The 14,854-nt window shown below is 30.3% G+C and overlaps 1 protein-coding gene across 3 annotated transcripts in view; it reads right to left on the minus strand.

Annotated features, from left to right (window-relative positions):
- Positions 1-14,854, minus strand: part of c12.2 (von Willebrand factor A domain-containing protein c12.2) — a 1,756,568-nt gene that overhangs the window by 116,953 nt on the left and 1,624,761 nt on the right. The window lies entirely within an intron of this gene.

A 14,854-nucleotide genomic window follows, 5' to 3' on the forward strand; every position in this document is an offset into this window, starting at 1 on the left:
CGTGTTGTAAATGTTGTAAAATTATAAAATGCTGTAAGTTCATAAATATGAAGTTAATAAACCTATTTATACATCTATTAGGTAAATAAAGTACTAAATATTAAAACGCACAAAATGGCGACATTTTGTGGCTGAAAAAGAATACTAGACATATAAAGGGCCCCATTACTTTCAACAGCTTAGGGCCCCATCAAACCTAAATCCGGTACTGACTATTAGTCATAGTCGAGCCTTCTCATCTTGAACCAATTAAGCACATATTGTAGAATAAAGGCATTAAAATTTTATATCAGGATATGAATGTAAACATATACTCATCTATAATTCTAAAAACGTGCTGCTAACAATAACTACTATGAGCAAGTGGTAAAAAAAACAAACTATAGTATTGCTTACAATTAAACGACGTGTACCCACCTAATATTTTTATAGTCCAGGGTCCACTGCTCCACCCACTTTAAATTTCCCAATGGACGAGCTTATACATAAGCGCTATATTTTTAAAAACGGTCCAACATACACCCACCAAAATTTTTAGCATTACAATACTGCAGTTAAAATATTATAATAGACAATTATAGTGGGTTTTCTAATGTTATAACATGTGCAATTTATTGGTAGAGTATCGCGGTTGGTATAATTTTTTCCTTATAAGGTAGGGAATGAGAAAAGTGATGGTGGACATGTCAGACCCGCGACTGGGAGTGGAGAGGGGGTAGGGAAAAATGATGAGTCATCGCTCGCTTAACGTCTTATAACCGCTCCTAATCATTCGATTTTATTTATTATTATTATTTTTCAGTAAGTACGCCAGATATTTTTACTTGGGGGGTGTTCAAAATAAAAGGGGGGCGTGCTCTCAGAATAGATAATTTTTAAACACTCAAACAAAAAAACAGTATATTTTGTTACGCAACTATTGCAATACTACTACTATTACTACTACTACTACTACTACTACTGCTAATAATAATAATAATAATAATATAAGCTCTTCGCAGTGGTAGGTTCAATAAAGTAAGTTCACACATTTGGGCATTTATTATTATTATTAAACTAAGTAATACAGTGAAACCTCTCAAAACGGACATCGGTGGAACAGATTATTTGTCCGTAAATGAGAGGTGTCCCTAAAACAAAGGTTTTTTCTCATAACGCCACACCACACATATTTATGGCATGGAAGAATAAGATGTCCACTATTGAAAGATGCCCGTTAAGAGAGATTTCACTGTAGGAATTATCCTCCACTATTTTACCCAGTAATTACATGTGAATTGATTACATACGAATTATTGTAATTATTTTGCAAAATTCTGCTATTAGTTCAATTTATTCACCCCCAGCAAGTTTCAGTGGGTTATTTTTTCCAAAATATTAATTGGGAAAAAATTCCCTTGTCTCATGCTGAAATCACATTCGTTTAGTAATTAATACTGTACATAGTTCCAATTTCATTATTTTAATATTCTAACCCTGTTGTTAACGTTAATTGTTGTAATATTGTTTGATCTCTTAACCTCCGTTCCTGCCTCTTCCTGGCTACGCTATTGGCTCTGAATATCTTTCATAAGGAAATTATTCATTGATTTAGTTGGTTTCCAGAAATCCAGTTTTTCAATTTACAAATTCAGAATTTCGTATCTTTCTGTTTTGTCTTCTTTAATATACCCTAATTTTAATAATCCCAAGGCTCGTAGTGGTCTTGTCTCTTGTAAATAGTTGAAAAGTGACCAAAAATGGCCAAAAGCACACGAAAAAGTGACCAAAATCTCATCATGACCCTTTTTTCCTTTGCCAATTTCTCCACCACCTATCTCTTTGTTTGTTGTTTTGTTTCTTCTTTACTTACATATCTAACTCCAGTACATATCTAACTCCAAACATTACAGAAAGAAATAATAAATTAACATTTTGTAGTAACCTTCCTGACTATCCTAATCTTACAAAACAACTCATAGTTCAACCTGGTCAATATAATTTAAAAGAATTAGAAGAATATATTAAATCAAATCTTCCATACTCAACTGATGCTTTTAAAAATATTAAAGTTACTGAGGACAGAGAAAAAAATAAGAGTTAAAATATGTAGCGGTCATTGTGATATAACCTTAGATACCATTAATACTGTATTAGGTTTTGGTGAGAAAAATTTAGCTAGTAACATAGAACATATTGGAAGTAAGTTACCAAAGTTTCATCCGTTCGATACAATTAATGTTCACTGTAATATAGCAGATGGCATGTTTGTTAAAGATACGGAGTACACGCATAGGGAAACAGGAATTATAGCATCATTTAAAACAGATGCTGAGTTTAAACATAGTATTATTTACGAGCCTACTTATCCATTATTTTTCCCTATATCTAAAGACAAGGTTGATAATTTTGAGATAAGGATAACAGATAAGAATGATTACTTAATTGATTGTGGTGGAGCTACAACAACTGTACTTTTACAAACCAAGATTTTCTCTTAAATAAATAGGAAGATGTGTTCTATTAAAGGCTGTATGTTTAGTGTTCCTTACAGTGAACCAAAGGATTTAAATATCGATCATGTATTAACAAAGGAACAACTTAACGATAAATCCAAGAAAATTAAAGAAGGTAAAGGAATGGATTTAACTCTGAAAATTAAAGAAGGTAAAGGAATGGATTTAACTCTAACTACTGCACAAATGAAAAAGATTAAGAAAGAGCATATGGGTGGTTTTATCTTTACAATTCCAGCCATTCTAGCAGCTTTAGGAGCAGTTGGTTCATTAGCAGGTGGTGCAGCAGCGATTACTAAAACTGTACTTGATGCTAAGAAAAATAAACAAGAACTTGAAGAACAAAAAAAGGTACAATATGGCTATAGAAGAAAAACAAGGAGCAGGTAAACCAAAGAAGTCAAAAAACTAAAACCATTGACCAACTTCGATATAGAGAGGTTGGTTAAAGAATAAAACATAAAAGGATTTAGAGGTGTATTTATGAGTGACGAACTTCCACAAAAACCCTATGTAAATGAGTGTGGTATAGTTAACTTCGATAAATCAGAAAACATTGGTACTCATTGGATTTGCTATCAGAAAGATAACAACGAAAAGTACGTGTTCGATTCTTATGGCGGTGTTCCACCTAAACAACTAGTACAATATCTTGGTACCGAAAATTTATTTTACAATGACGAACGAATACAAGACTTTAATTCAGTTATATGTGGTCATCTTTGTGTTAAGGTTTTAAATCTCCTAAATCAAGGGTATTCTTTTAGTGACGTTATGTATATGATTAAAAATGATTAAATATTATTAATTTTAAGTGCTTTTATGGTTTGTATCCATAAAAGTTTAGTTTAACATAAATATGGAAGCTATTCACAATAGATTTTTAGATTATTTTGGGAAGCATGGAGATGAACTAGATGCACTAGATAGATATAATTTTTATATGTATTTTGAGTATGTTAGTGAGATAGACTTAAAAGATAGAAACAACGTATATAAAGTTATTGATTTATGGAAAACGTTAATACCTAAATTTTTGTACACGGATGAAGAGTTGAAAAAGTTACGCTCAATAATTACCTTAAAGGAGTTGTTGTCAAATTATAGCTCTAGACCATTAGAATGCAGTAATTGTGCAAGTAACTCATTAACAAAAGGTATGAATAGCTACATTTGTAATGATTGTTCTGTAGAGAGTGGTTGGGTGTACAGTACTAATGAAGAAATGAAAGCTGGTTGTGCAAGAAAACCATGGTATGATACTACAAAAAGATTTAAGTTACAGTTATCTCATTTACAAGCTTTACTGAAAAGAATTATTTCCAAAGGTGTGTTCAAGGTGTTAAATGATGAATGTAGAGATATACCAAAAGATTTAATATCAACAAAAGATGTTCTAGAAGTACTAAAGAAAAACAAATACACAAAATATTATGATGATGTCTATTTAATACACTATCACGTTACCGATCAAAAACCATTAAAATTACAACATATGGAAGAAACATTTATAAACGAGTTCGAAAACTTACACGAGGCCTTTATAGAACTGTATCCGAAAAGAGTATTGTTTATTAACTTAAAATGTGTATTGTACTATCTGTTGAAAAAGCATGATGTTCATGTTGATATTGATTTTAAACACTCACCTAAACAAATAGAGATGTTAAAGAGATGTTTTGAAAAATTAGGATGGACATTTTCTTTATAATAAATGAGCATGGATATATTTGGTAATGTTGTAGATAGAAAAGGTGATGTTGATATTAGTGAAGAAAAGTTAAAATTGTTGGAGAATTTAAATGATGTTGTTAGCATAAGTCAACTTAGGTTAATAGAAGCTCAATTAGAAAACGATAGAAAATGATTTGAAGATGTATTAGAAACGTTACAAGACATACATAAAGAGAGCAGATTTTCAAAAGATTAAGATGGATACTACAAAATTGATTATGCAGGAAGAAACTATACCCTTTTTATGTCGATTGAGAGCTAAAAACGTTAAGGAGCCAATCTTTAGAATATTTAATCTCTCTAATGGCTACAAATTTCTCTATAATGGTACAATAATGCACATGGAATTAAGTTTGGATAAATACTTTTTAGAAATAGATTTAGGTGATACTTTGATTGACAGTTACCTTTTACCTTTAAGAAGAACGATATAATTACGCTTAAACCAAATAAACATTCTGCTCTGGAAGAAGGACAATTATTGTTTATTGTAATGTACATAGATAGAGAGCTTTCCTAAAGGCGTTTGCTATATAATAAATATGGATATTTTGGTAATGTTAAAAGTAGAAAAGAAGAACCTAAAATATAAAACAGATAAAGTTTTTAGATCAAATTACACATCCTGGGTTGATTTTCAGAATAAAAGATTGGTTAATGTATCTAATGCTATTGATAAACAAGATGTTGTAACATTAGAACAGCTCGAATCAGTGAAAGAAGAGTTTAATTTACTTACGCGAAAAGAAATTGTAGAATTACCATGTAGATTAGCGCAAGATGATGGTGGGAAGCCAAGCTGCTTACAAATTTCTTTATAGAGGTAGGATAATGCATATAGAAGCAAGACTCAATAAATATCTTATAGACCTATTTTTAAATGAGACATTAGTTGAAAGTTTTCCATTACATTTTAATATGTATGATCAGTTAGCAATTAGACCATCCGAAAATTCTGAATTGAAAGAAGGTAAATTATTATTGCTTATTATGTATATAGAAAGAGAAGATGAAGATGAAAACAAATCAAGTGATGATAATGTTAAGAGTTTAGTATTAGGTAATGATGATGAATATTAATTTTTTTCTTGATTTTCTATACAATAAATAGTAATGATAATGTATTGCGTTAAATGTAAGAAATCAACAGATACGAAGAAAGATACCATTAGAATTGAACAAACAAAGAATGGAAGATATCTAAAGAAAGGTATTTGTTCTGTATGCGGTGTTACTAAATCTCAATTCGTTAAAAAGAAAGATTGACTATATGAAGGTAAAGGTATTAGAGAAGACATTATAGAAGAAATTCATAAACCTTCCAGAAAGAATTATCCTAGGTTAAGTGTTATTGTTAAAGGTATAGATGATTTGTGGCAAGCTGATCTTGTGGAAATGGATACTGGTGTGTTAAAAGGTGTCTCCAAGTTAAATAAAGGCTATAAGTATTTGCTAACGATTATTGATGTGTTTTCGAAATATGCGTTTGCTGTTCCTGTTAAAGATAAGAGTGGTAAGAATGTAGCAGAAGCATTTGAATCCATATTAAGGATGAGAAAACTTAGTAACTTACAAACTGATCAAGGGAAAGTTTTACAATAAAGAATTTAAGAAGTTTATGGAGGAAAATAAGATTAATCATTACTCAACCTATAGTGGTACGAAAGCTTCTGTTGTTGAGAGATTTAATAGAACACTTAAACAAAACATGTGGAAGAAGTTTACAACACAAGGAAATTATAAATGGATAGAGATATTACCAACACTAGTTAGCGAGTATAATAATCGTGTGCATAGAACAATTGGTTTAAAGCCTATAGAAGTTAGCAAGAAAAATGAGCGAACAATATTGGAGAAAGTGTATAAGAAAGAATATAAACGTGTTAAACCCAAATACAAATTAGGCGATCATGTTCGTATAAGTAAATCGAAAGGATTATTTGAGAAAGGATATACACCTAATTGGTCAAGAGAAGTATTTGTTATTAGCGAAGTTATTCCATCTAATCCACCTACGTATAGAATTAAAGATTTAGAAGAAGAAGATGTACAAGGTAGATTTTACGAACCAGAACTATTAAAGACGAGTCATAAAGATGAATACTTGGTGGAAAAGGTGTTAAGAAAGAAAGGTGATAAATATACGTTAAAAGGCTAGGATTTGATGATTCACACAATAGCTGGATAGATAAAAGTAATGTTGTAATGTAAATTTAAATGCCTTTTATGGAATAATAACCCTAAAAGGTTAGTTTGAATGAGATAAGGGTAACGAAACGTTACTCTTCAAACAACAAAGGGTACATCTTACATAGTAAAACTAGATGGTAACGAAATAAAGTTAAAAAATCATCTTCTGTGCAATAAATATGACTACTATGGATAGTTCTCTTAGTTTAAATGATATTTGCTACGAGCAGATTAAAGATAATTACTGGTATGGTATTTTTGATGACTTTAAACTTATCATAGATAAGAACACAGGCTACTTCACTGCTACTAAGTTGTGTGATAAGAGTGGAAAATCATTTAAAGATTGGCTAAGATTAGTAAGAAGTAAGAAACTACTTGAATATTATGATAAAAAAAATTAGCTGGAGCAGATATGCTCCGGCAAAAATCATCATATTACATAGAACCAAAAGGTACGAATAAAAGTAACTTATTAATTTCAGGAACATATATTTACAAAAGAATACTTCTAGAAATAGCTTCAAGGAAACATATGTAAGCAATGGCAGGCGCGTGCAGATGTTTAATTGATGTTTTAAGAATGACTAAAAATGATTTTAAAAATTTTGGTGAAGATAAAAAATCGAAGAGTGATAATAAGATTTTCTATATAATAAATAAGATGAGTAATTATAATAAATTTACTGTAGTAGAGTTAAAACGACAATGTAAAAAGAAGGGAATCAAAAGATATTGCCGATTACGAAAACATGAACTAATAAACCTTCTTAAACAACATGACGATGAACAAAGCAGAAGACAGATTAGAAATATATTCCCATTTGAACAAGAAGTAATTGAAAGACCGATACCAACACGTATACAAATTAAGATAGAATTAGAAGAAACAGCATTCAAAAGCGTTTACAAACTATTAAAGTTGAAAATACAGGTGGATATAAAGATCCAATAAAATTTTTAAATACAAGTGAAAGAGTTGCTATTAACAAAATCAAAGAGGAATTAAAATTTCACCCTGTTAAAGTTAACCTTGTTTTCATTTGTGATTATATAAAAGATAAAGAAATACAAGAACGCAATTTCAAAACACCAAACGAGAGAATATTAGAATCAACTGACTTAAATGAATATATATCTCATGAAAAACAAAAGCTTCGTAGAGAAATGGAAGAATTTGAAGGTACAGGATCAGGATGGACATTTCACCAAATTAAATACTTACAAATCAGATTAAACAAATATGTACCATTAAAAGCTTCTTTCTATATTAAACTTCCCAAACCAATTAAAGATAAGAAAGCAGTGATTAATGTTAAAAATAAAGACAATAAATGTTTCTTGTATTCTATTGAAGCTATTTAAAATCCGGACAAAAAATTCTCAAAGAACTTCTAAATATAAACAGTTATAGATTTACAAAAATATTGTGATGGTATTAACTTTCCTGTACAATTAAAAGATATACCAAAATTTGAAAAAAGAAGTAATATTTCTATTAATGTTTACAGCTATGATAAAAAAATATAATGTATATCCACTTCAAATCACAAAAAAACAAGCAGGAAAAACATGTTAATTTATTATATGTAAAAGATGATCGAAATAATAATCATTTTTGTTGGATAAAAGACCTATCACGATTAATAAGAAGCCAGGTAACAAAACATGAAGAAAAACTATACTTATGTGATATATGTTTAACAAGACATTTTAGAAATGAAAAGCAGTTACAAAACCATGAGCTATATTGTAAAGAGCATGAGGTTGTTAGAATAGAACTTCTAAAATCATACGACAATCAAACAGAATTTAAAACTATAATCGATCATTAAGAGTTCCATTTGTGATGATTGTTGACTTTGAATGTATCTTATGTAAATTAAAAATAGAGCATAATTGTAGTAAAACAGTAAAATATCAAAAGCAAGAGCCAATGCGTTTTTGTTACTATGTCAAATATTCAAATGGAAACTATAAAGCCCCTGTTAGTTATATAGGTCCAGATGCTGCAAAAGTATTTATTTAAATGTTACAAAAAGAAGCAATAGAAATTACGAAAATATATAAAAGGATAGTTAATATGAGCTCGCTTACCGAGGAAGAAATAGAAGCTTATAACAGTTCGAATACTTGCCATATATGTGAGAAAAACTTGAATGACCTACCACCAGCCGTTGAGAAAAAAAATTAAATATATTAAAGAAGAAAATACAGTTCTACAAGGATAGAGATGATATGAGTGAAAAAAAAGAATGGAAATATGAATTAAGAAAATGTTTGTATAAGATAAATAAAAATAAAGCGAAAGTAAGAGATCATGATCATTTAACTGGAAAGTTTAGAGGTGCAGCTCACAGTTATTGCAATTTAAATTATAAAAATCCTAACTTTGTTCCACTATTTCTTCACAACTTAACTGGCTATGATATGCATTTGTTTGTTAAGGAGTTAGCTTATGACACACAGAAAATTAAACTGATCGCAAATAATGAAGAAAGTTACATAACATATGAAAAATATATAAAAGCAGGACCAAAAGATGGAATAAATTTAAGATTTGTTGATTCATTTAGATTTATGTCAAAGAGTTTAGCAGAGTTAACTAGTAATTTAAAACCAGAACAATTTCGAGAAACATTAAAGTTTTTCCCGATTGATAAACTTGACCTAGTTAATACTAAAGGTGATTATCCATTTGATTATGTTGATTTATTTGAAATATTAGAAGAACCTGTTCCATTATCTATAGACAAATTTACAAACAGATTAACAGGAGAAAAAATGAGTCCTGAACGCCATAAGCTTCATGTACCAGTTTGTAAAGAATTCGATCTGAAGTTAGTGAGGGACTTAACTGTACATTATAACAAAACAGATGTCCTTCAATTAGCAGATATATTTGGAAACTTTAGAGATGTGTGTTTAAAGGCATATAGATTAGATCCTGCATGGTATTATACAGCACCTGGCTTATCGTGGGATGCTATGTTAAAGATGACTAAAATTAACTTAGAAATGTTAACTGATTATGATAAAATACTAATGCTAGAAAAGGGTATACGAGGAGGAATCTCACAATGTAGTAAAAGATACGTAAAAGCTAACATGAAATATATACAAGATTATAATAAAGATAAGTGTTCAAGATATTTAGCATATTTAGACGCAAACAACTTATATGGATGGGCTATGAGTCAATACATGCCCTATAAAGATTTTAAGTGGGTTAAACCTTACATCGATATAATGAACATTCCAGATGACTTAGAAACTGGTTACATATTAGAAGTAGACTTAGAATATCCGAAGTATTTACACAAGAAACATTCTGACTTACCATTAGCTCCAGAAAATATGTGTCCACCAGAATCTAAACAATCAAAACTACTAACAGCACTTTATAATAAGGAAAGATATGTAATTCACTATAGGAACTTAAAACTATGTATGTCGCTTGGAATGAAATTAAAGAACGTGCATAGAGTATTAGAATTCAAGCAATCAGACTGGTTGAAGAAATACATTGATTTAAATACAAATATGAGAACGCAAGCTAAAAATGAGTTTGAAAAAAAAATTTATAAGCTCATGAATAACTCAGTTTTCGGGAAGACGATGGAAAATATTCGAAAGAGACAGGCCATACAATTAGAATGTGATCCTGAAAGAGTAGAAAAATTAATTGCAAATCCAAATTTTGATTACAGAACAATATTTACAGAGAATTTGTGCTATACATATGAAAAAAGAGCGACTGACATTTAATAAGCCAATATATGTTGGTATGAGCGTATTAGAACAATCAAATCTATTAATGTATGATTTTCACTATAACACTATGAAGCCGAAATATGAAAACAATATAGATTTATGTTACATGGATACAAATAGCTTTATAAATGAGATTGAGACTGATGATTTTTACAAAGATATGGCTGAAATAATTGACCAATTTGACACGAGCGAATATGAGGAAAATAACATATATGGACTACCACTAATAAACAAGAAAGTAATAGGTAAGATGAAAGATGAGAATAAGGGTAAAATAATGACTGAATTTGTGGGGTTATGAGCAAAGATGTATGCTTATAGAGTAGAAAATAAAGAAAAGAAAAAAGCTAAAGGAGTAACTAAGTGTGTAATATCAAAACAGTTACAGTTTAATGATTATAAAGAAAGCTTATTTAAAAATGTTAAAACATATAATGATATAAACCTCATTAGAAGTTATAAGCATGATGTATATAGTATAACCGTTCATAAGCTAGCATTAGATTCTTCAGACGATAAAAGATATATATTACGAGATGGTGTAAATACATTAGCTTGGGGCCATTATAAGATAGAAGAGGAGTAGTTGTAGTTTTAGTTATAAGTTTTAGGTGTAAGTTCTTTATAGCTAAGTGCTGTAAAGTTCTAATTAATTTGATTCCTTATGAAAATCCTTTTGTAACTAGATTTAGTGATTTTTTGTAATTTTGTAACTACTTTTAGTGATTTTTTTATAAATTTGTTACTAGATTTAGTGATTTTTGTTATTTTGTAACTAGATTTAGTGATTTTTTGTAATTTTGTAATTAGATTTAGTGATTTTTTGGAATTTTGTAACTAGATTTAGTGACTTTTTGTAATTTTGTAACTAGATTTAGTGACTTTTGTAATTTTGTAACCAGATTTAGTGGTTTTTGTAATTTTGTAACAAGATTTAGTGACTTTTTGTAACCAGGTGTAATTCCTTATGTAAATCCTTTTGTGCTTTCCTACTGTGCTAATAGTCAAGGTACTGGGGGAAAATAAAAAGTGTCCTAGATTGTTTATTTCTTTTCAATGTCATGTGTGTTGGCTGAATGTTTTCTGTCTTATTCGTGCTTCTTATGTAAATGTTTTGCACTAGGACAATTTGAGGGGGGTAAAAAGTGCGATAGAACTGATGAGATGAAAAGTGCGCTAGAACCTACGTAATATATTATGTACACTACTATGACCAAAGACGGCAATCAACTTGTTTTTAGTATTTAGATACAAAGTGCCTACCATCCATCATTATACACGGTGTTCTTATAATAATAATAATAAGTTGTAGTAGAAGTAGTAACTTTGATAATAATTATATTCTCTGTGTAGATCTTGATCTTGAATTACACTAAAAGCAAAAGATACTGAAAATTACAATATGCACATAAAAATTAATAACTATATGATAATATTTCTATTATTTCATTCGATTCTTTCAACATAGCTTTCTTAACACAATCCATTTTAAATTATTTCCAAATAGGTTATTTATTAAATCCATTGTGGTATTGTCTCTGGTTATCTGATTATAACTAAGGGTAATTATTGAGAGGACATTGTCAACAATTTTTTTTAACCTTTTGACTACGAACGGGACACATGTATCCCATGTGAATAATTCAAACATAGTTGGGATTTTTTTTAGAAAATTCTAAAAAAGTACATGTTGTTCACCCATCGGTTCAGATGTAACTAGGAAACTGTGATTAGTTTCCAAAACTGTGTACAGATATCAGGAATATTCCACATTAAAGGAGTCGTACATATGCATATAGAACAATATTCACATTAAAAAATAGGTAGCCAAAGGGTTGAAATGTTTTCTTCATTAATCTTATGTGAATTTTTATAGGTGAAAGTAAATCCTGTGATTCTCATGAGAATTATATTTATATAAGCCGTGTAGTAATAACTCTTAGCACCAGTGGAGTAAAACTCAACAATATAATTATTCTTCCCTAACCCGTCTGTCCATTCACCAAGATTGCTCCCAGTATTTACTTCGTTTTTACTAACAACATACAGAGTAAAATCAGTATTATAATACGCTACATTTTAAACATATCATTAAGTCTTAATCTCGAATGTGATGTTCTACATGTTGCTTCGTGTATTTTAATAGAATTATCAACATATTGATCTTTGAATTTATAAGAAACTCGATTCATTTCTTCACTTATATTGATATTTCGAATTTGTCAATTAAAGGTTATTCATATCATCTTTTAATATCTGTAACATATTCTGTTTGAATCAAGTTTTGTCTTCATCCGAATTTTCGCCATGTTTATTTAATGGTTAAAAATCATCTTTAGTTTAGAAATCATCTTGCCATGGAGATGTTTTAATTTTATCTTCATAAAATCTTTAATATAACCCCTGAAAGTTCATTAATTGTTTCTGGAAAATGTTGAATCTCAAAAATTTCAATTTGTACCCTTTTTTTAGGGCTTTGTTTAACTTTATTCTAGTCCAAATTTGTATCAAGATTCTCTGCTCATAATTATGTGTGCACATCTTATTTGATCTATCATACATCAATTACATACATTAAAATATTCATTTGTTAATGCTATTATTTTTAATCAGTAATAGAGGGTGATAAAAATTTTTTGTAGAAGGACTTTACAAAGTAATTTTTATACTTCTATATCTCTAATGAAGTATATTTTAATTGTTATTGAACGTACTATAGAAAATTGATCATAGAACGAAACAGTTGGATACAAACTATGCAGATCAATATATTTCATTTTTGTTAACTTTTAATTTTGAAATATTAATTCTAACATCAGAAAAAGCATCTTAAGCCTTAATTTCTATTGTCAAACTGATATCCATTAAACTTTCCAAACTAATATACAAATGTTTCCTGCAAATGTAGTAAGTTTAGTAGCTTTTGATCTGTAAAGTGATGGTATATTAAATAAACATATTCATAATATTTTGAATATTTATGTTTCTTTAAAATTTATAATACCTTTTGCGCTAATATTTGAATTTTCGATTTTTTTTTGGAAACCTTTACTTAACACATTATTAGTCCAGGCATTTTAGGAAAAACATGAGAAAAAATTCCCATAAAGCTGAATTTTTCAGAATAATTTTCTCTGTTAATGTACTTTGACATATCAAAAGTCCCCTACTCTCCGACGTGTGCTTTCTCTCAAAATGGCGGACAAAGATGGCGGCCATGAAATTTCAACTTGACGACTTTGGGCGAAAATAATTTTCTTCTTTATGATATTTTGGATACGTATCGAGTATATATGCATACATAAAACACTGAAATTAAATTTGGACATGTGCTTGTTGAGGGATTTTGTTCAGATTGGTCCAACACATTCTCTTCGAATGCTGGTGCTCACTGTTCGTGGTCTTCCTGCATCAGGCCGGTGAATATGTAAGGAACCTGATTCTCGCAGCTGCCGATCAATTGACGTAAATGTAGTGTGATGGGGGCACCGTCGTTCTGGAAAACGTTCTCTATACAGTCTTTGTGCCTCCCTTGCGTTTCCCAAAGCTGCACTATATGCCAGATGCTTATCACTTAATTCTTCCCAAGTAAACTCCATTTCCCACTATGGTGTTTTATAAAGCACAGACAGTAAGCACTGCACACAAGCACAGTCGCTTCCAGAATACACGTCAGTCTTCGGTAGACTAGCTTCTTTAGGTGCTCGTCTGTCATATGGCTTAGAGTCGAATCCCACTAACAGCTTGACTCTGTTAGTCAATGTTCATTTTATCTCTTCTATCGTATTTTTGTTCCTATAAACAGTTTTGGACGTAAGAAAAATGCTATGTACTGTCATTTCAAGGATAATATCTTTTTGTTGAATATTCTGGACTCAATTAAAATTATCATGTAAAACTGAAATACCTCTTACATGTTTTAAGATTTAAAGAAGACCAGGCACCAATTTCCTTACACACAGTAAAATTATAATCAATGTTGTTTTTGTTTTTAAAGATCGACAATACCCTCCAGAGTTCGACTTCGTGTGCATTTGAATGCAGCCTAAATCTGTTTACATTACGAGAGTTAATTACATCCGATGACTAAAGTTCAGACACAAATACAGGCGATCTTGCGGCCAGAGCGTTTATAGAGGTACCATCTTGGCATTCGACTTGTGAAACTGAAAAAAGCCACTCAGAATGGTTGAACAAAGAGTGGCGAATCTAGGGTGGGGTCGGAGGGCTTGGTCCCCCAATTTTGCTGCGATACTAGAAAATCACTAATGTCATAAATACCAAAACGCAGTCCAAATTACGTATTTTACATAGCAAAATGCTGACACCCCCTCCAGTTTTTACTTTCAAGATCGGCTACTGAACACGAGAATCGTACCTGGTTCTCTCTACACTTAATCTACTCTGGTGTGTTAAATTGGAATAGGCGTATAGATTTGAGGCTCTAGCAGTTGCATTGTAAGCAAAAATAAACATGAGAAGTGTATGACCTTATGATTATTATTTTGTAATAACGTCCCTACCTTATAGACCTAACAAAATGGACACGAAGACAATCTTGATGTAACTTTAAATGGAGGAATAAAGACAAGGTATAAAATATGAAGACAAGGTATTACATATTTTGGAATCCGTTAACACGAGCGGCTTGGGTACCC

This window comes from Thermobia domestica, chromosome 12 (assembly GCF_964235325.1).
Source record: "Thermobia domestica chromosome 12, izTheDome1.hap1.1, whole genome shotgun sequence".
NCBI classification, from domain to species: domain Eukaryota; kingdom Metazoa; phylum Arthropoda; class Insecta; order Zygentoma; family Lepismatidae; genus Thermobia; species Thermobia domestica.